The sequence below is a fragment of the Dipodomys spectabilis genome, unplaced genomic scaffold (assembly GCF_019054845.1).
Source record: "Dipodomys spectabilis isolate Male_0828 unplaced genomic scaffold, ASM1905484v1 ptg000096l, whole genome shotgun sequence".
Taxonomy (NCBI): Eukaryota; Metazoa; Chordata; class Mammalia; order Rodentia; family Heteromyidae; genus Dipodomys; species Dipodomys spectabilis.
Window position 1 is genome coordinate 6,183,966 of NW_024870773.1, and position 21,481 is coordinate 6,205,446.

At 37.5% G+C, this 21,481-nt stretch overlaps 1 protein-coding gene across 3 annotated transcripts in view; it reads right to left on the reverse strand.

The window, feature by feature from the left end:
• Window positions 1-21,481, reverse strand: part of Znf438 (zinc finger protein 438) — a 148,863-nt gene that overhangs the window by 123,071 nt on the left and 4,311 nt on the right. The window contains exon 2 of one of the 3 annotated variants that reach the window (XM_042686252.1): window positions 2,441-2,459. The exons of the other annotated variants lie outside the window; for them this stretch is intronic. The gene's annotated coding sequence lies outside the window, so the exon portion shown is untranslated. The remainder of the gene's footprint in view (window positions 1-2,440; window positions 2,460-21,481) is intronic. 3 annotated transcript variants of the gene reach the window in all.

The window sequence follows — 21,481 nt, forward strand, 5'->3', positions numbered from 1 at the left end:
CTAGGTTACATTTTCATCAACAAATCAAAAATACCCTTATTTTATGCATGTTTCTGTTTTGACATGCCTTATTAAACATATATACTATTGATTCACAAACATTTAATACATAATCTACAGCAATGTGACTCAAGTCAAAATGATGCTTACCATAGCACATTATTTTCTCTGTAAGGTACATTACAAGCTTTCTGCACTTAGGAAAACTATAGAGCACATTAGTTCTCTACAAGTAATGATTTAAAATATAGTAAAACCACTATCAAAAGGAATAAAAACACAAAACCATGGCACTACATAGACCACACAGTTTGTCCTATGTATTTCAGACCTGTCAATTCCTGTAACCATTTGAGCCATTCTTTAAAAAAGCACAATCTTCCACCCCCGCCCCATCACCTCACCTCACCACCCCCCCCACCCCCACCCCCACCCCTGCCCTTTCACTGTCATCATTTTCTCTGGAGGAATCCTAACACATTAGGAAAGGAGAGTAGGAAGTATTAAAGAGCTCCATCCACCAAAATAAAGTTGCTCCCTGATCAGAGGAGGAAAATGAGAGAAAGAGTTTTATTTTAGGAAGCATACACTCAAAAGCATTCACATTTTAAAAAGAAAAATAGAGCCTCAGATCTACAAGCACAGGTTTGTATAGCAAAAGGCCACTACAGAACCAGTAATGCTGACTCCTGGCTTTTGGAGAGCAGTGATGTGTCTTCCTCCTCTCTGCATCTCCTTCCCAACAGGGAAATCACATAGAGAAGATGCTCTGCAGTAATGTTAGATGAGCCAGATATTTCCATCCCAAAGAATACATTATATGTCTTTTAATGTTTTCAGTACTATTAGTGTCTGATGCTGCTGCCTGTCTGAGATAGTGATATTTTCTAAGTCTATCATTATGTCCTTGAAAACTGAAAGTTGTAAGCAACAGCTGAGAGGGGAGGATGAAGAAAGTAACAGTCGTGTCCTTTCAATAAGAAAGTAAGGGGCTGGGAAGGTGGCTCAGTGGTAGAGTGCTTGCCTTGCATGCATGAGGCCCTGGGTTTGATTCCTCAGCACCACATAAGCAAAAAGAAAAAGGCCGGAAGTGGCGCTGTGGCTCAAGTGGTAGAGTGCTAGCCTTGAGCTGAAGAACTGAGGGACAGCGCCCAGGCCCAGAGTTCAGGCCTCACGACTGGACCCAAAAAAAAAAAAAAAAAAAGAAAAAGAAAAGAAAAGAAAAAAGAAAAAGAAAGTAAGCTTGTACAAGAAGAGGGTAAGAGACTGAAAGAAAGGCAAGAAGAAATGGATAAGGGTAAGAGTTCAGTCCCCCTCCCCCCAAAATGGCTTTGGCATGTATCAGGGTAAGAGAACTAATTTTGTCCACCCTGGGAAGGATGAGGATGATGAATCTCAAGTAGGCTAAGCCAAACATAGGATTTCTATACCCTCAACCACTTAGAAATGGGTATAAGATGCAATTTTGGCTAGTGAAGTCTTCTAAGAGGCTTCTGAAAATATCCATCACTCTCAGGTAAGACAAAAAAGACACATCTTCTTTTCCTACAAACTTAAGAACTTTTGATATAAAATTTCTAAGAACAAAAGCTGCCATATTGATACCACAAGGAGGAAAGTCTCAGGACAGAAGGCAACTATCTCCAGAATTATAGAATTGAAAGACAGAAAGAATCAGTCTGATGATCACAGTTAGCTGCTAACAAAGTATAAAACCAGATTTTCTAGTTAAATGACAATAAAATATACTTATCACTGAAACTATTTTCTATTGGGGCCTTTGTTCCTTGCCAGCTGAAGGCATTTGCACCAATACAGAGATGGAGGCCAAAGATACTAACTATATAGATAGGGGAATTAAAGAGTTTCTTCCTGGAGTTTAGTTTATTAAATAAAATGAAGCTCTTTAAATTTATTTTTACAAAGGAACTGGCTTTAAGAGCTCTTTGCTGTTTTAAAACATTGAGTGCTTCTAATGTTATCAATAGCTGGTGATGCTGATGATCGTGAGCACTAACTTACCAGAGTATTTTTAAAAGCTTGCCATTTTATCCTTTTATTACTTACTTTCTGCATTCATTCCAATAGTGAAGCCATGCCAATCATTTACTTTCAATTTACAATCATTTTCATGTTGTTTCATGCTTCCTGCTTCCATGATATCTAAAACATACCATTATAGACTTAACAGACAAGATCCTTAACTCTTAAGAACAAGCATTTTGAAAACCAAATGATCTGTTACAATAGTTTTCTATTTGTTTTCAAAATATGATCATGGAATAAAAGTTCAATCACATTTGTGGAATGACACATTTGATATATATCACAGTTAGAAAAATAAACACTGTAGCCACATAGGTAAACACCATCAAAAGAAACAACAACAACAACAGAATTTTAGTGTAAATAGCAAAAAGTTCTATAAGTGTGTGCTTACCCAAGCATCACCCAAATGGCTGAAAAAAAAAAAAAAAAGAAACTTAAATTATATGACAGCTTTTGAAGTATAAACCATTTTTTCTATAGAAACAATGTGAACTATGAGTCATTTCAAAAGTAGGCCAGTCCATAAAAGCCTTGTAAAGCTATATGCATAGAACGATTGTTTCAACTACTTCAAGGGAGCATAGTGTTTGTTCCTTTGGGAAATAAGATTATTTTCCCCCAGCTTTCACACCCCACCAAGCCACAGGTGACAGTATCTGCTTACTTCTTCAAGTCTACCACTCATTCATCTGTCCCCTGCACTTGTGTGTCAGCCACAATGAACTTCTGCAAACTACAGGGCCTTTCCTGGGTCAGACACTGACTGCTCTTACCTTCCCTTCCTCTTTTGTTAGGTCACTTGTACTCAGCCATCTGGCCTTGGCTGAAATGTCATCTCCACCAGAAGGCCATCCATGTCTCCATGTTAAGTCACATGTCCCTCACTGGGGAACTCTCTCATCATACCTCCCTACTACCACATTTATCTGCCTTATCAACCTCTTCTCCAAGCTCCATTATGCCAAGGAATCATCTTATTCGCTAGTACTTTAGCCCAGAATTTGTAAGGGTATTTGGCATTTTGAAGATACTTAAAATATTTTTGTTCATATAAAATATTTTCTTAAGAAAAGATTCTTCAGTGAATTTTAACCTGATCTACAGAATATTTAACCTAATATTTGTTAGTAAGAAAGGAGGTTTTCCAAAGTTGTTTCTACTCCCAAACTTATTCTTGGAGATATTCTAATTTCTTCTCTAATGCTGGCTTCCTGTCATTAAATGGAGTATTAAGGTTCTAGCAAGTGGAAGTAAGTGTATTTAAGTGTATTTCCTAATGTTAATTTTAATTCTTTTTTGCTGGTTATGTAAAAATTTATTTACATGGATCTTACTATAAGCAATGAAATGCTGATTTCTAAACTTATATCAAAACACCTGATTTTTTCCCATTGAGCTTAATATCTAACTTTTCAGGTGTTATCCATTTCATATCTAAATACATATTCTCTAGATTCTCTCCAACCGTTCTTTTTTCCTGTGCTCCCCATTTCAGATAACATTACCATATATACACTAGAACCTTAAGCACGAGTTATGTTAGCCTGAGTGCTTAAACACTGGTTCATGATCAACACTGTGTTAGCATCACTAGGAGCCTATTAGAAATGTAGACCTTACCTTCCACCCCAAAGCTACTAAATCAAAATCTACCTCCTAACAACTCCCCACACAATTTATATACACACTAATATTCAAGAAACTTTGACTTGTAATTCCTTTTTCTTTCTATACACTGACATCAAGTGTTCGCAGGTAAAAACAGAGAAATATTGCAATGGTTTCTCAGCGGGTCTCATTCCTTTAATTCACTGGCTCTCAACCAGAAGAGGTACTCATACATAGCTATAAGGGAGGTCATATGGTTGACTGGTTAGAACTATAGGAAACAGAAAGCTTGTCTTTAATATGTTGCAAAGAAAAATCTGGTAGAGTACTTGTATAAGTCAGGTCCTGGATTCCATCCATCCCTAGTTTCTCCACCACTCTACTCATATTGCCACCAAATTTTTTTTAAAAAATAAGTATAACAGAAAGATTGAGATTGAGATCACTCTTCATACTGTTTAATGATTCTCCATACTCCCTTCAATTTCCTTTCCCCAAAAAATAAGCCTGAGGACATCATATTCCCCACTAAAATCTTTCAGTGGCTTCTGAATATATCATGTGCTTCTATACCTCTATACCTCTCTGTCTGCTCATGTTTGTCCTCTGCTTTGCCTCTTTCTGGCAAAAAATAAAGTTTGTTGGTTTTCTTTTTTCAGGTGCTGGTCCTAGAGCTTGAAATCAGAGTCTGGGTGCTGCCCCTAGGCTTTCTTTGCTCAAGGCTAGTATTCTATCACTTGAGCCACAGCTCCACTTTTGGCTTTTTGCTGATTAATTGATGATAACAGTCTCACAGACTTTTCTGTCCAGGCTAGCTCATACCATTACCTCAGATCTCAGCCACCTGAGTTGCTAAGATTACAGACATGAGCCAGATGCTGCTGCCTAACTCCTAGGAAAATATTTAAAGCATTATCTCACTAGACAAGAATCATTTCATCTCAATATTCTCCACTGGTAAGCAACTACACACCCTCTTCTCTATTCCCTATGCCTTGTATTCATCACATGAACACAGCATACATCAGGCTTCATGAAGAGCCAAGGATATGGGCTTTTCATTGTAAAGCTTTTATATATACTATACACTCAAAATTTTTCCTTTAAGTTTTCCATTGCTCCAATGCTGAGTTTTCAAACAAATCTAATGAACATTATGTTCTATTGTCTACTACTTTTTAAAAATGGATTTTAAAAACATTAGGCTCTTGATAACAGATCTGATAAAATTCTGGTGTGCATAAACACTCACATGCTAGCTATTGTCCTCTCTCTTCCAATACTACTCCCACATCCTTTGCTAAATAAAGTACAGCCAGGGAATTCCCTTTCATCCAAACCCCACATGTGTTTTAATTCAAGTTCCCACACATAACAACACTGGGAAAAGAGCAGCTGAAATATGTATCCTTTGCATTATCTTTAGAGATGGCCTTGAGACATGTACATCTTCTATAACTGGATTAAATATATATGCATATATATTAAAGTATACAGCATGGGCAAAAACACAAGGTACTTCAGCAAGAAGAAGCAGTATTAGTTTTAAGGAGTTGGTGGATATCCTCTAAATCTTTAAAGTGTATAGAGGTGAAGGGAGGGGCATTATTTAGAGGCTCAAAGTGGGAGCACACTATTGCTAATCTGGAATACCAGGGATCCTAAGTGTCAGTCCTATTTGGAAACAGATAAGACTAGCATTACTAAAGACATCAATCTTTTTTTAAAAAGGAGATGCTGTCATTTGTTATAGTACAGATATACCTGGAGGTCATGAGGCGAAGTGAAACTTGCCAAGCACAGAAGGAAATATACTCCACCACCTCACTGAGTATGTGAAAAGAAAAAATGTTGAACACATTAAGAGAAAATAAAGAGGAAAGATGTAGAGACACTGATCACTGGACATGTAGGATAGACAAGTCTAGAGATATAATAGACATCATGAGGGCTACAGTTAATATTGTATTACATTTACTATTTCTACCAAATGAGATTTTAAATAATCTTGGCACAAATAACAAAAAGGTTCACTGTAAAATGATCAATAGAGTAAAATCATTTCACTAAACATATGCACATGAAACATATATAGAAAAAAACACATTATCTTAATGTTATCATGCTGGTTAATCAAGATAATGTGTATCAAGTACCTAACAGAGTGCCTAGAATAAACATTTAAGTATGTTATTGATAATATTAGTTCTAACATCATTAATACCACCCAAACTAGTCAACAGAAAGAAGACTGACTCAGTCCTAGAACCTACTCTACTTTGTGATGTAGGATACCTTAACATTTACAGGATTCTGTTCTCTCACAAAACAAAATGAGCACCTTAGAATAGATAACTTCTGAAGTTCTTCCTAGCTCTAAAATTTTATGATTCTAAACTGAATTCTTTAATGACATTCTACTTATTGCTAATTGATTCAGAAAATCCTATAAAAATAGTAGACCAAGCAGTTTTCATTTTATGTTTTAACACCTTCAATATTTTATACTGCTGAGTTACAGCCTTATAAAGTTGAGTCATAGCTTAAAAATCACAGGCCTACAAGCAAGGAAAAATATTTAAGTCATCTTACTACTATTTAAAGGTCTCACAGTCAAACTAAAATAATAACAGACTCTTCTCAAATAACTCAAAGTATATTCCCACATATTACCTCATTTATTCTTTTAACAGCTTTTGCTGTTCAGATATAATTCATATACCATACAATTTATTGTTTTAAATTATACAATGCAATAGTTTTACTTTACTCAGAGCCCTGTAACCATCATCACAATTTTAAAACACTTTCATCAACACCAAAATTCCTGACTATAATAACAGTTACTTAAGAAGGTGGAGGTAGGAGGGTCACAACCCTAGGTACGCCCAAGTAAAAGTATGAAAACTTACCTGAAAAATAAATTTAAAGAGTGAAAAACCAGGGGACATGGCTTAGGTGATATAGTACTTGCCTAACAAGCATGAGACCCTGAGATCAAGGAAAAGAAGAACTCCTTCCCATTAACAGCTACTCCCATCTCCCCATTCTCATTCTTGCAGCTCACTAATCTATTGTGCTCCCCCATGGATTGGTCTAGATTAATCAAGATAATATGTGCTATTTCATGCTTAGTAAAAACAAACAAACAATGTGCTTCCCCATGGATTAGAAACATAATGCATGGCACTTTATGTCTAGCTTGTTTCTTCACTTAATATAATAGTTTGAGATTCCCCCACTATATACCATGTATCAGTGCTCCAATCCTTTTCAATGTTTAGTAATATTCCATTGTATAAATATAACACATTTAATCACTCATCAGTTGGTAGACATGAATCTACTTAACTATCAGGGATAACATCACTATGAGTGCAAGTTTGGTACAGTTTTATGTTTTTATTTATTCAGAGTCAATACCTAGTAATGAAATTGCTAGATAATATATAGTAACTTGATGTGTTAACCTTTTGAAGAATTACCAAGTTGATTTCTAAAGTGTCTGGTAACAGTATGTTCTACCAGCAATGAATGAAGGTTCCAATTTCTCTAACATCCTTTCCAATACTTGTTACCATGTTTTTTACAATGGCCAGTGAGTGGGTATGGATAATTTTAGTTTGATTTTCCCTATGAATAATGATAACAAATCTCTATGTGCCTATTAGCCACTTGTAAATCTTCCTTGGAGCAATATCTATTCAAATGTTTTTGTACATCTTTGCTAGAGTATTTGCCTTTTTATTACCAAGTTGTGAGAGATCTTAAAAAATTCTGTACCCAAAATTTATAGGTACATGATTTGCAAATGTGCCTGTGTGGTCTATGTACCTCTTCTAATCTTAAACCAGCACTAAATAAATTCGGTATTGCCATACCCATCTTGCAGATATAACTGGCATGACCTATGACCAAACAGACTTGACAACTGGCAGACTCTTAAGAAAATTTACTCTTTCCATTAATTTAGTGATGTCAACTTTGTAATATCCTACTGAGGAAGGCTTATTCCTTAGATCTTGTAGTTATCCTGTATGTATAACCAGACAATAGCATTTCCACAGTTGTGTCAAAAATGGTTCATTCACTCAATGAAAAAGTAATGAAAGGTGTGACATGCTATACTCCTCATACCTCAGGATAGACATGACCAAGTATGTGTCCTTATTTAGCTTGAGAATTTGAGTGTATGCAAAATCTGTAGCTTCAATTTTCTTAGTGGTAAACAGTCCTGACAAAGAAATTTTTAATCCTAGTAAGTAAAGGTATTATATTCCTCAACTCAGGAAATGTTAAAAATTTTAGTGTAAACCATATCCTATCTTTTAAGAGTCCAAAGCATCAAATTTGTTTTGTGACCCGGGACACAGCTTGTTTATGGATTGCTTCAATTCCTAAGCTGTCACCCCTTTTTTTTTTTAAAGCCCTTTTATAATGTAGAGATGATTACCCTAAGGGCATTCATCAAGCTTAAACCTCCTCCTTTTTTTTTTTTTTTACATGTTTTTTTTTTAATTGTGAAAATACTGTACAGAGGGGTTACAATTACATAGGCAAGATAATGAGTACATTTCTTATCAAGCATTGTAGCCTCCTCCTTTGTTTCCCCTTCCCATCCCTTCCCATCCTCCCCCCCTGCCCCCCCCCCACCCGATCCTCCCCGCTGTCCCCCCAATACACACACCAAAGTTGTAAAGTTCGTTTTCGACATAAGGACTTGTACATCTCATTGTTGCAATGGGTCTACCTGTATCCCTATTTAAACGATTTGTTTTTCTCCTTCCCCTCCACAAATTATACCGACATTAAATACAGTGAAAGCAGGGGTTATACTGTGGGGGAGGGACATATGAAGCAACAAAGAAATAATCTTATGTGTTAGAAACAATCGCAAGAAAGAAAAAAAAAAATTTGAGTACATATCTTAGGGTTCATTTCCCTAACATCACCTTATCTGACCTTTTCTGCTTGACTCAGACATATACTAGATATTGCAAATAAGGGAAACCATGGGACCTATTTTTCTTTGGGCCTGGCTTATTTCACTTAAACCTCCTTTTGAAAGCAGAAAATACTTTACTTTTTACCAGAAAAGCCTGATGATTCAGAGCCTAAATCATGACCAGGTCCTATACCATGCTTAGTTTAAAACAAAAATAAAGCTACAATAGCTTTATTAAACATAAAAAGAAAAATACAGAATTACAAATCTGGTAATTTAACAATTTGTCTTTCCGATACTTAAGGCATTCCTAACACAAGGAAGAATACCCAGTAATCTGAAGGCAAAACTATAAGGAGCCATGAAAGCTTTCGTTCTCCTTCTTGGGCTTTGGTTCCTTTTTTAAATCCCATACAAATAGTACTTTCTAAACTAGATTTGTTATAAAATATTGAACAGCCTTAATTAGTGCTAACTAAAAAATCTGCTGAAAACGTGAGATGTCCTATTCCCATAGCATTATGTTCATTCATATTATAAGAACTTAGTAAATTAAATAAGGGACAGGGAGTAAAGCTAATACTGAAGAACCCTCATGGCTCTATGTGCCCTCAGCATGCCATGCTGGAACTAGAGGGTGCCCATGTCACTGTGGCAAGCCAGGCGCCTTAAGGATTAAGAAAGCACTTGCTGAGTTGGAAGCAGGACCAGAGGCTATCCTAGGATGGCTTGCTGCAAAGAAAGCAATGTCCCAGTTCAGCGCAAGGCTCTTGCACACTAAGAAGTGGAGCAACTGGAGATGTCTTAAGAGTTGCTTCAGGGGTCAAATGACAACTGCAAAAAAGCAGAGCACTATACTCCCAACCCCCACTTCCCTTACTTTCACCTGGTTTACACACTGAGGTTCCAAGTAAGCAAATTCAAACACTGAGCAAAAGGGTCAGAAAACAGATCTGGAGGAAGTCTTGGCCAGGAAGACAATAATGTACATCAGATCTGAAAGACACATAGGACAAGATGGGAGAATGAATAATGGAGTGAGAAGCAGAGTTAAAAACAGGAAAGGGTGCGGCATGAGCCAAGGGTCTAGGTCAAGCCTTTATCCACTGAGAAGAATGCCTATTGTAGAGTGGGTGCCTCTGGCTTAAAGGAGCAGCAGCAACTGATCCCTCACCCAGAAGGGCTGGACTGTTGAAAGCTGAATACCAATATGCCGTGTATGGACCACAATCTCTTGTCTTCCTAGTTCTCTGGATTTCCTACCTCTATAGTCAATCAAAAGCAACCAGTAGCGGCCATCAGAAAAGTAGGACAGATCCTGTCACTCCCCAGATTCAAATTTTCCAACAGCTTTCACCACACGTACTTCCAGTAGCCCAAATTGATTACCACTCTCTTCACACTCCTCAGAGCCACAGCTGTGTCTCTAACAAGCTCCTAAGGCTTTGCACAAGGCCTGTTTCCCCACCCTGGAATGCCTTTCCCTAGGTATCTTCATTAGTAAGAACTCTTCCCTGATCACATTATAAAAAAACAGCATCTATATAACTGTCTCTTGTTCCTCATTATTCTTATTGACAATTATCTAAACTTATGTGTATACAGAAAAATACGTGTGACATTTTATATATATATATATATATATATATATATATATATATAGTTGTTGTAAGCATTATGCCCACCTTTGGTCCTCAGCTCCAACTAAACCTGAGCTCTGCCCTGCCCTACAGCTGGCCACTCCCTCTCTCCACCCAGACCCACCTGAGCTCCCACCTACCTAGTTCCCACCTACTTCGGGCCCCCAGACCCTCCTGCTACCTGGATAGGGACAGGTGCCATGTGCTCCCTCTGGGGGGAAATATGGCTCCTCTAATAAGCCTTATAATAATCATTCTTCTGTGCCTGCTTGCCTCTGTGTGTTCCCCTGGGATGGATGTGAAGGATCCTTTCAGTTGTCACATACACACATGCACGTAATGCACACACATGCAAACACATAGTCTGTTATATACCTCCTCGCTAAAATTAAGGTCTACAGGAGAAAACTGTTTTGATCATTTTTATACTCTAAGTAGTCAAAACACCTAGCACAGTATCTGAGTATACATGCTCAACGAATATTTAATGAATGAATGACACCTGATCTTAAATCTGCTTAATATATCAGTTTTTTTTCTACTTCCCTCTAGATTTTTGCCATTAACTATTCTCCAAGCTTCACTTCTTTTTTTTTTTTTTTTTTTCAAGCTTCACTTCTTATCTAGTGTAACAAGATCTGCTCGCTCAGCTTTGTCCATTTTTTGGCCCTAACTTCTCAACTTCCTGGTGGGCTTGTTCTTCTACTACATGCCTAAGGACCTACCTAAGGATCTAGTTTATTCTCACACCCAGAGTTAAGGACTGGGAAATGCAAATACAAATGCTCCTATCTCAGAAGGGGCTTCTTGCTGCTGCCCATCAACCCTTTTTGGAATCAGCTCCCTCTCCTACTTCCCACAGAATCAATTCCAAACTCCCACCACTCTTCCAGATTCCTTCTCCCTTTTCATTCAGCAAATGACATCACCTCCACAGAAACAAAAGAGAGGTCAGTAGATCAGATTCTCTCAGTTTCCTTACACAGGCAGTCTCATCCCCTTCCTGGCAGTGAGGAGGAAGGGAGTCCTTCTTCCTGCCCAAAATTAACCAGTGTTTTGGAACCCAAGACGTCTGCCTTCTGAGTAATCTGATGTCATCATTTATCCACTTATCAGCTCGATGTCTTTGATTTCTCTATTCTTTTCCCCAACTGTATGGAAATGCTTAAATATACTTAAAAAAATGAATGAACAAGCCAAGTACCAGTGGCTCACACCTGTAATCCTAGCTATTTAGGAGACTGAGATCTGATGATTGCAGTTCAAGAGCCAGCCTAAGCAGGAAAATCTTCAAGACTCTTATCTCTAATTAATAAGCAAAAAGCCAGACATGGAACTTTCTCAAGTGGTAGTGCAGTAGACTTGAGCACAAAAGCTAAAGAACAGGGTCCAGGTCCTGAGTTCAAGCCCTAGGATTGGGACATGTGTGTGTGTATGCACGCATGCACACACACACACAACAAAAAATACTAATATACCCCCTACTTTCCATCTCTCACCTGCCACTGTCTACTACCCCCTTTTCACAGCCAAGGGACTTGAAAGAGTGCTTATTTTTTTCCTGCCTCCCTGTTCACTACCTTGGCCCTCTGAATCTGGATGTTGCCTCCAAACAAAATTGTTCTCCCCAAAATACAAACAGGATCTCACCAAAAAATTCATTCACAAGTTCCTAGACTTCATCGACTGAATTCAGACATCTTTAATCTCGAGGGGAAATGTACCCATTACCTTATTCGTGTAACTGTAAACCCTCTGTACAGTATATTTACAATAAAAAATATACAAAAAACCCACTTGTCTCTTGGCTTCCAGAACATTATCTCTTTTTAGGTTCTTTTTTGGCCTCTTCTTCTCAGTCTAATATGCCATTGCCTGTGAGATCTGAGATCTCTCGGGCTGTAGGAGTTAAAAGCCAGGCTCTTTCTTAGTCAGTTTAAGTCACTACAGAAATAGAAATGTATCGGGGAATCCTAAGCACCAGAAAATATATTGTCTCACACTTCTGGAAGCTGGAAGGCCTGAAGTCCCCAGAATGGGTCCTTTCCTGACTTGAAGACAGCCATCTTCTCTTAATATTTTTACATGGCAGAGAAAGAACAAGACAGGCTCTCTCAGGTGTTCCTTTCCACATGGGTCATAATTCTGTCACAGTGATTCCACCATTGGTCTCTCTCAAATGTCCTGGGGATTATGAATTGTGTGTGTGCATGTGTGTGTGTGTGTGTGTGTGTGTGTGTGTATGTGAGTGTGTGTGCACCAGAACCAGGGTACGAACTCAGGGTCAGGGGTGCTCTGCCTTAGCTTTTTCATTCAAGGTGAAGTTATACCTCTATTTCTAGATTTTTTGCTGGTTAGTTGGAGGTAAGCGTCTCATGAACTTTTCTGCCTAGGCTGGCTTTGAACTTCTATCCTCAGATCTCAGCCCTTTGAGTATCCAGGACTAGTATATGAATTTTGTGGGGACACAGTCAGTTCACAGTAGGGTCTGCAGTAAGCCTGTCTAGAGCCCAGAGTTGTAACTACGGAGAAGATATTCAACTGCCCAGGGCCTCACTTGTCTCACCTACAAAGCAGGAATAACAGCACTTACCCCATGAGGCTGTTACAAAAATCAGAACCAAATATAAGTTATAAAGCCCTTCAGACAGTGCCAGGTGCAAAGGAAGCTTTGGATCAATAGGAATCATTATTGTTACTATTATTTTCTTATGATTGTTTTAACACTGCTATTATCAACATTGTTCCTGTCATTATTAGCACAACAATAAAATCATCCTGGACCTCGAGTCCTATCTAAAAGAAGTTAGCAAAAGAAATACTTTTTTTTTGTTAGTCATGGGGCTTGAACTCTAGGCCTGAGTGCCGTCCCTCATTTCTTAAGTTCAAGGCTAGTGCTCTACCAGTTAAGGCACTTCCGACTTTTTGTTTATATGGTGCTGAGGAATCGAACCCAGGGCCTCATGCATGTAAGCAACTATTCTACCACTGCGCCACCTTCCAAGCACCAAGAAATACTTCTTATGAACATACAGCATCATTTATAAAAGGAAAACTTGAAAGGAATCTAAATGCCACTGTACGGGATGTGCTAGCAACTGCAGTTTTCTCACAGTTCTGAAAGCTGGAAGATGACCACCAGGAGTTAACATGGTCAAGTTCTGTTGAGGCCCACTCCCTGGCTTGCAACACTGTATCCTTACTTACAATAATGTCCTTGCAATCTAGAGAGCCAGCTCTGTTATCTCGTCCTCCCCTCCTAACAATGAGGCACTGAGTGACAGAATACCTTTTCCATAGCTGGTCTACATTCCAGACAGGCTTTGGTACCTAACAGAGTGTGCTGTGGACTGACTGAAAAAATTCATACATTAAGTCCCTAAGGCTTAGTTTAGTAGCATTTGGTGATGGATCCTTTTGTAGAAAAGTCTGTTCATATGAAGACATGAGGATACTCATGATGGGATTAGTGACCTTGTGAGAATGAACACAGAGTTGGTCTTCTCTTTGTCTGCTACATAAGGACACTGGGAGAAGGTGACTGTCAGAAACTCAGAAAAAGGGACCTCAAAAACCTAACCAAGCTAGCACTTTGATCTTAGCTTCCTGTCCTCCAGAACAGCATGAGACAGCATGTTTCTGCTGCCAGACCACCCAGATAGATCTCCCTCCTTCCCTCCTTCCCTTTCTTTCCCCCCTTCTTCAAACCCTCAAGGTTTGAACTCAAATTTCTATTTCCTATGCAAGCACTCTACAATTTGAGCCACACTCCCAAGCAATTTTTGCTCAGATTATTTTGAAGACAGGGTAACTCTTTTGCTTAGACCAGCCTAGACCACATATTTCTATTTATATTTCCCACCATAGGTGGGATGACAGATACGCCCACCTGTACCTGGCTGAAATGGAGTCTCATAAACTTTTTGCCTAGGCTGACCTGGAAGATCAATCCACCTAATCTGTTCCTCCCAAGTAGCTAAGATTATAGGCCTGAGCCACAGGCCTAGTTTTTTTTTTTTTTTTGATTCAGCCAAGGGTTTTGATTAATTTATTGTTCCTAATAATAGCCAGTTAAAAAGTGTTGTATACCAATGATTTTATATATGTTTATATATGTTATTTATGTTGATTTTATATAAAAAGATGGACTGTTTTTGAAGTGATTCATGAGCACTGGAGGACAAATCAGAAAATGAAATAAAATGTAGACACTTCTAAGCAGGTTCTGCCACCTTTCTTACTTCTCACAAACAGCAATGCATTACTGCAAAAAAAAAAAAAAAAAAAGGCACTATCTTTTTGCTTTAAATCTTAAAAGTAGGCTGGGAAGGTGGCTCAGTGGTACAGCGCTTGCCTTGCACGCATGAGGCCCTGGGTTCAATTCCTCAGCACCACATAAAGCAAAAAAGAAAAAAGCTGGAAGTGGCGCTGTGGCTCAAGTGGTAGAGCGCTAGCCTTGAGCTAAAGAGCTGAGGGACAGCGCCCAGGCCCAGAATTCAGGTCCATGACTGGACTCCCCCAAAAAATAAATAAATAAAAATAAAATAAAATAAATCTTAAAAGTAACACAAGATATGAAACATAGTCACAGTTAATATTTATCACGTAGGAAATAAACCTTTGTTATTGAAGTAAACACAATGTGAAACTGTAGCTTTTACATAGTTCAAGGGACTGATTCAGGTAAAAAAGTAAATTCTTAATTTAATTCTTGTCTGGACAAAGTTCCATTGTTGAGCTAAAAACAAAAACAAAAAAACAGGAACCACAGCAGTAGCTTCCTGAGAATGCCAGCATCGCCTCTTATCATTTTGCACACAGAAGCAATTTGTTCCAATCCTGCTCTGTCCACATGACTGTCCTCTCTGCCAATTCACACCACGTGACATGAGGAAAGAGAAATTCCATTATCTATATACTATATCCTATAAGCTATATTCCTTTTGAATCTAATTACAAACTGGCTAATTATTCCCACATTTGATCCCCTATTGTTCCTCTCAAAAGCAGCAATTTAATTCATATTATCAATGTGATTTTTTTTCTAACAACTTCCCAGGAGATACAGGGTAGGTAGACAAACTGCCTTATAAGTTATCAAAGGTGACACTTCCACCAAACATTGTACCACCACATAATAAAGATTACCCATCTTCTAGTTTATAACGTTTTCTACTGAATGCTAACCAACCCCTTAGTCAATGTCATGCATTTTAGCTTTTGATTACAGAATATCCCATTTCAGGTACTGAGTTTAACATTACGTAAGGTATGGGCTATGCTGGTGTGCTAAAAATGATGCCAAAACACAATGGCTCAAAAATAAAGAAGTGTATTCTCTTCTAGGGAGCTATGTAGGTGGCTGCAGGGAGAGTAATAGTTGATTTTTCTCTACAGCCCATCTCACCCAGGCAAGTGAGAATGGCTTTGATAATCTCATATCAGGGCTTCTACCTGTGGGTTCAAGGCAGGTGTTATAATTACAGTTTTCTGTTTTCTAGTCCCTGAGATGATGAAGAGGTGGGGCACACAAGTAGAAGACAACATCATATCTTTAAAAAGATAATCAATGTTTCTTCAGTTCTAATGGCCCACACCTAATCACATAGCCCTAGCTAGTGACAAAAGTTAAGAAACGCAGTCTATAAACAAGTAACTCTGTAGCCAGCTAAATCACAGGAATTCTAATTCTAGAAAAAAAGAAGAGGAACAACATTGGAGAATTAACCATCTTGCTGTGCCCTCACATGATCTCCTCTCAATAGTCATCAGAACATCACTTTTAAAACATGTTTCAGATTCTAGAACCTCTATTCAAACCCTCCATTGGCTTCCTATTTTTCTCAGTACAAGAACCTAAAAGCTTTTACACATCTGCTCTTCTCATTAGCTCTCTAAACTCATCTCCTCATACAGATGCTCTTCAATTTACAATCCTATATTAAGTCTCAATAGACAAATGGTGAGTTTAAAATGTCATAGCTTAGCATCGCAGTTTAGACATAACACATGGTAGAGTTTATCAGTTGGTTATCATTACCAGGTAGCTGACTGGAATCGCCAATTAACTGACACACTTCAGTATTACAAAAGAATATCACGCTACATGAGGATAGCGTGGGAAAAGAACTAAACTCCAAATTCTCATACTATTTATACTGACCATATATCATGTTCACACCATATAAAACATCATTAATGTAAAAGTTCCAGGAAGATGGCGGAGGAGAAGCTGAAGACTAAACAAGCTCTCGCATAAAAAGCAGTTTTAGTGAACAGTCCTAAGCCAGAGAATCACACCAAGTGTGCCATCACAGTAGAAAGTGTTAGGCCAGAGAGGGAAAATCCAGGCAAGGAGACAGATCTGAGCATTTGCCAGCAGCCACGGCTGCGGCAGCAGTGGTGGCAGCGGCCAAAAGTCCAGGACAAAAGCGCCAGACGAGGCAGGCGAACAGATTCTACTCAACACCAGCAAGAACTGACAAGGAGCAGATATCTTCATCCTGCAGTTCACAGACCAGAGACGACCCAGGAACCAAGACTCGGCGTGAGTAGAAGCCTGACGTCCTCACTCCTTCTCAGGGAGCAGAGGAGGGAAGGCCACCCCTCCTCCGCCACTACTGGAGATTAATGTAAACCATCCTAAGTCTGGCTATCATGAATCAAAACCTCCTGAAAGAAAAGTAGGATTATGTACTTGCAACCTTGGGTGTTAGAAGATCTCTTAAATTTCTTAAAATTATAAACAACATGGAAAAATTTTGATGGAACTGACTATCAAACCAAGGCCTTGCTTTTTCAACAAGGACACACTGAACTAGAAGACTGGCAAAACTGGAATCATCTGTTTATAACAGCTAAAGAAGACAAGGGATTAATATCTAGCACATGCTAAGAACTCTTGTAAAAACAAGGAAACAGAAAGTAGAACTAAAATTCTGAGATAGAAACAGATAATTCACAAAAATTGTATTGCATTGCCCAATAAAGTTTGATACTCCATTAAATGTGAATTTGTATGCATACTTTGCTAGTGTATTACAAATACTGCATGCCACATACTTGCACTGAAAAATAATTAGTTGATTTTTGTTTGCTAAACTGGCAACTGTAATGAAATCTGTAGCTAACATGTAGTTTCACTAGTAGTCAAGAAATGCAAATTAAATAGGAAATACCATTTTGCCATTTACTACAGACTAGAAAATAAGGCTTTTATTTAAAATCATACAATTGGGAGGAAGAGATAAGAAAACTGCAGTTCAAGGATAATGTAGACAAAAAGTTAGAATGACCCCATTTCGAAAAAGAAGCCAAGAGAGATGCTAGTTTCCTGTAATTCCAGCCATAGGATGACAGAGATAGTGGGATTGTGGTCCAAGGTCAGTCCCAGAAAAAAGCTGAGGCCCTATCTGAAAAGCAACTAAGCTAAAAAAAAAAAAAAAAAGAAAAGAAAAGAAAAAAGAAAGGCTGAGGGTGTGATGCAAGGCCCTGAATTCAAACCTCAGTACTTTCCTGCAAAAACAACAACAGCAAAAAACACTTCTTGCTTTTCCAATTTACTATAAAAGACAACCTAACATAGGATTCATTTTTAAATCATAACATTAAGCAGCAAAGGCCAACTATGTGCAGAGAAAAGATATACTTCAAATCTATTATTTCACTATTTTATATTATTTTTAATACTGGTGCAAGAAAAAGCTCTTAAAGCTATAAATCTTCACAGGTCATAAATTTAGTATGTAAAGAAAGGTTAAGATTCAGGCTTTATCATAAAAACTGCCTTATTTAAATAACAGATACAATTTTATTACTGGATACTACCTATCTGAAAGACAACATGTATGGCATAAAAGTTGTAAATCAAGGGAAAAATAAAGGCTTCCTAGACAACAGAATATTAAGTATTCTGAGTTTATGATTCTGTAAATAATATAAATATAGCACTTAGAATTTTATTTATTTATTTTATTTAATCAATTATTTATTTATTTATTTTGCTGGTTGTGGGGCCTGAACTCTGGGCCTGGGCACTGTCCCTCAGCTCTTCTGCTCAAAGCTAGTGCTCTACCACTTGAGTCACAGTGCCACTTTTGGATTTTTCTGCTTATGTCGAACAGAACCCAGGGCCTTCTGTATGCAAGTTAAGCACTCTACCACTGAGCCACCTTCCCAGCCCCAGCACTTAGAATTTTTAAAACAAAATTTCAACATAAAATAATTACATAAAAAATTCATCTTGCCTTCTCTAATACCTAAGGTAATAAACAAATGCTCTGAGTTTGTTTCAATGTCTATGTAGGAAAATATTTTTAACTAAAATATTACCACAATATTAATACAGAGAACTACTATACTGTTCCAGTAGTTATAATTAGCAGTTATTTCATTCTAAATATAATAAACTGAAAAACATTTGTTTCCTATTCTTCAACCTCAAGAAAGGAAAAGATTGTTCTGTGGCTCTTGTCCCTAACCAAGAAACAGGCTTCAAATCCGCAATCAATCAATCTTTAAAGTCTACTCAGCATTTCCACATAAGTAGTCAGCCAAGAAAATCAGCAACTGCCATGCTTCCATAGCTCCCTCAAAGCCATCTCTTAAACTCTTAAGTTGAAAGTCGATCAATACTTAAATTGCTTCACTCTTGAAAATCAGTCAGTGCTTCCTCAAAACCTTGTATAATAATATTTCTGTCTGTTTGGAAGAGCGAATCGCAAGTATGCAATTCAACTTTTTTCTGCTATAATTGAGTGACAATCTCTTCCTTAACTAGGTAATATTATGGTTATTTAGGAATTAACATTTTTTTCTTCATAGAGAAAATATTGGTTGTAATGTTTGGGAATCTTCACTATTTAAATACAATTATAATCCTTCTTGCACAAAATGTGACTGCACTAGCCAAGGACATCCCTCTGTCTTAGTCCCTTTCTCTCTCTTTCTCTTCCCTCCCATGTCCTCCTCTCTCTTTCCCCACCCTCATCCCTCCCTCCTCAAGATCCACAATGTCATACTATCAATGATCACATATAGCTAATGGATGTATTATACAAAAACATTAAAATATCCGACTATTATGCCAAGTATTGACTATCAAATAAGTCATCAGACAAAATAATAACTCAAATATTTAAGTATTCTTTTGATCTACTAGCAACTATAATTTAGTTTTATGAAGTCTAAAAACTTAATTAAAAATCTGATATTTGCCTAGTGCTGGTCACTCAAGCCTGTAATCCTGGCTACTCAGGAGGCTGAGATCTGAGGATCTTGGTTCAAAGCCAGCCCAGGCAGGAAAGTTCATAAGACTTATCTCTAATTAACCATCAGAAAACACTAGTCTTGAGCAAAAAATCTCAAGAACAGTACCCAGGCACTGAGTTCAAGCCCTTTAACTGATCTTTGATTTATTTGGGCAAACTCTTAGGTTTCCCATGTAGGAAATATAGTGACTATCACTAGCTTCTATAACCTCACAAAAAAGATGTACTATTTTAAACTAGAATGAACTCTGTAAAGAATATTTCAGAAGGAAAATAAAATGAATATAAGGTGGTCATTTTGTCTACTGTGAAAGTCAAGTTGGTTTGAAGTAGAAGTCAGCAGAAAGAAAAACAAACCTTTGTGAGCTTGGCATAAAATAATGGCTACATCATAGAAAAGTTCAGAAATGATAGTCGTATTTCAAATATGAATACTATCACATGGGCTGCTTCACTCAATTATACTCTGTACAGCTGAGATCTATCTCTGGGCTGCTTTTGGACTTTATGTTCTCAAAAAGTTACATTCAAAATAGGCAGGGGTGCTACCACTGTTATTTACCAAAATTCAGTAAATTTCCACTCAACTTAAATCTGGGTAGGATTTCAAACTGCTGAATTTACCAACTGACTCAAGTGGCAACATGAACAATAGACCATGTGCCAAGAGACCTACTTAATCATCAATCTGGTAACAAATGTATACAGAAATTGTAACATTTGCTTACTGGAGAATATCAGGAAGATAGCACAGCTACCTTGATGGAAACAGTCAAAACTATATTTTGAGTTGGCTGTCTCTGACTAGGTTATGTAGTATTTCTAAACCAGTTCCTTATCCATACAATGGGAATGCTTACTGTTTCCAAGGGCTTTTAAGTAGATTTTAGTATGTAACAGTGATTAATCCTACATCTGATGTTGTCACTAACTTGCTTTAATACATGTCATTTTACTTAAGCTTATCTCTCTATCTACCAAATAATAAGAATAATGTATACTTTTTAGATTTAATAGCATGTTTGTGGTAATCACACATTCGCATATGGAAAGGACTTTTGGAAGATAAAACTGTGAGATAACTAAATCAATATGTATGAAAAATAAAGGAAATTTGCCAGGATTATATAATGTCCAAATTAAATTTAGTAAAAAAAAGAAGTCATAGCTAAAAACAAACACAAAAGCAGTAGACACGCTGGAAAAATTCAATCCTAGTTAGTTGCAAGAATCTCTTTTCTGCATTATACTTAATGGTGAAAAACTAAAGCCATTTCCTCTTAACTCAGGAACGAGAAAAGGTTGCTCTCTCCACTTCTCTTCACTCTAGTATTGGGAAGGGATGGGAAAGGGAAACAAAAGAGGAGGCAACAATGCTTGATAAGAAATGTACTAATTATCTTGCCCATGTAATTGTAACCCCTCTGAATGGTATTTTCACAATAAAAAAAAAAAAGAATCTCTTTTCCTTGTTATAAATACCAAATTTAGTTCAGCTATGCAACAAACTAAAAGCAATAAAACACAATCTCAGGCATCTGCCAGTTAAAACTACTTACCTCCATTGCTAAAGCATTAAAAGAGGTGGCGGTGGGGGCAGGGAGGAAGAAAGGGGAAGGAAAGATGGGAAGGAAGGAAAAGAAAGGGAAGGAAGGAAAGAAGGGAAAGGAAAGAAGGGGAAGGAAGGAAGGGAGGGAGGGAGGAAGGGAGAAAAGAGAGAGAGAAAAAGAAAGAAAGAAAGAAAGAAAGAAAGAAAGAAAGAAAGAAAGAAAGAAAGAAAGAAAGAAAGAAAGAAAGAAAGAAAGAAAGAAAGCAAGAAAGAAAGAAAGCAAGCAAGAAAGAAAGCAAGAAAGAAAGAAAGCAAGCAAGAAAGAAAGCAAGAAAGAAAGAAAGAAAGGGAAAGAGAGAGAAAAGGAGGAAGGGAGAGAAATAAAGAGAAAGAAAGGGTATTATGCTATGTATCTTACATG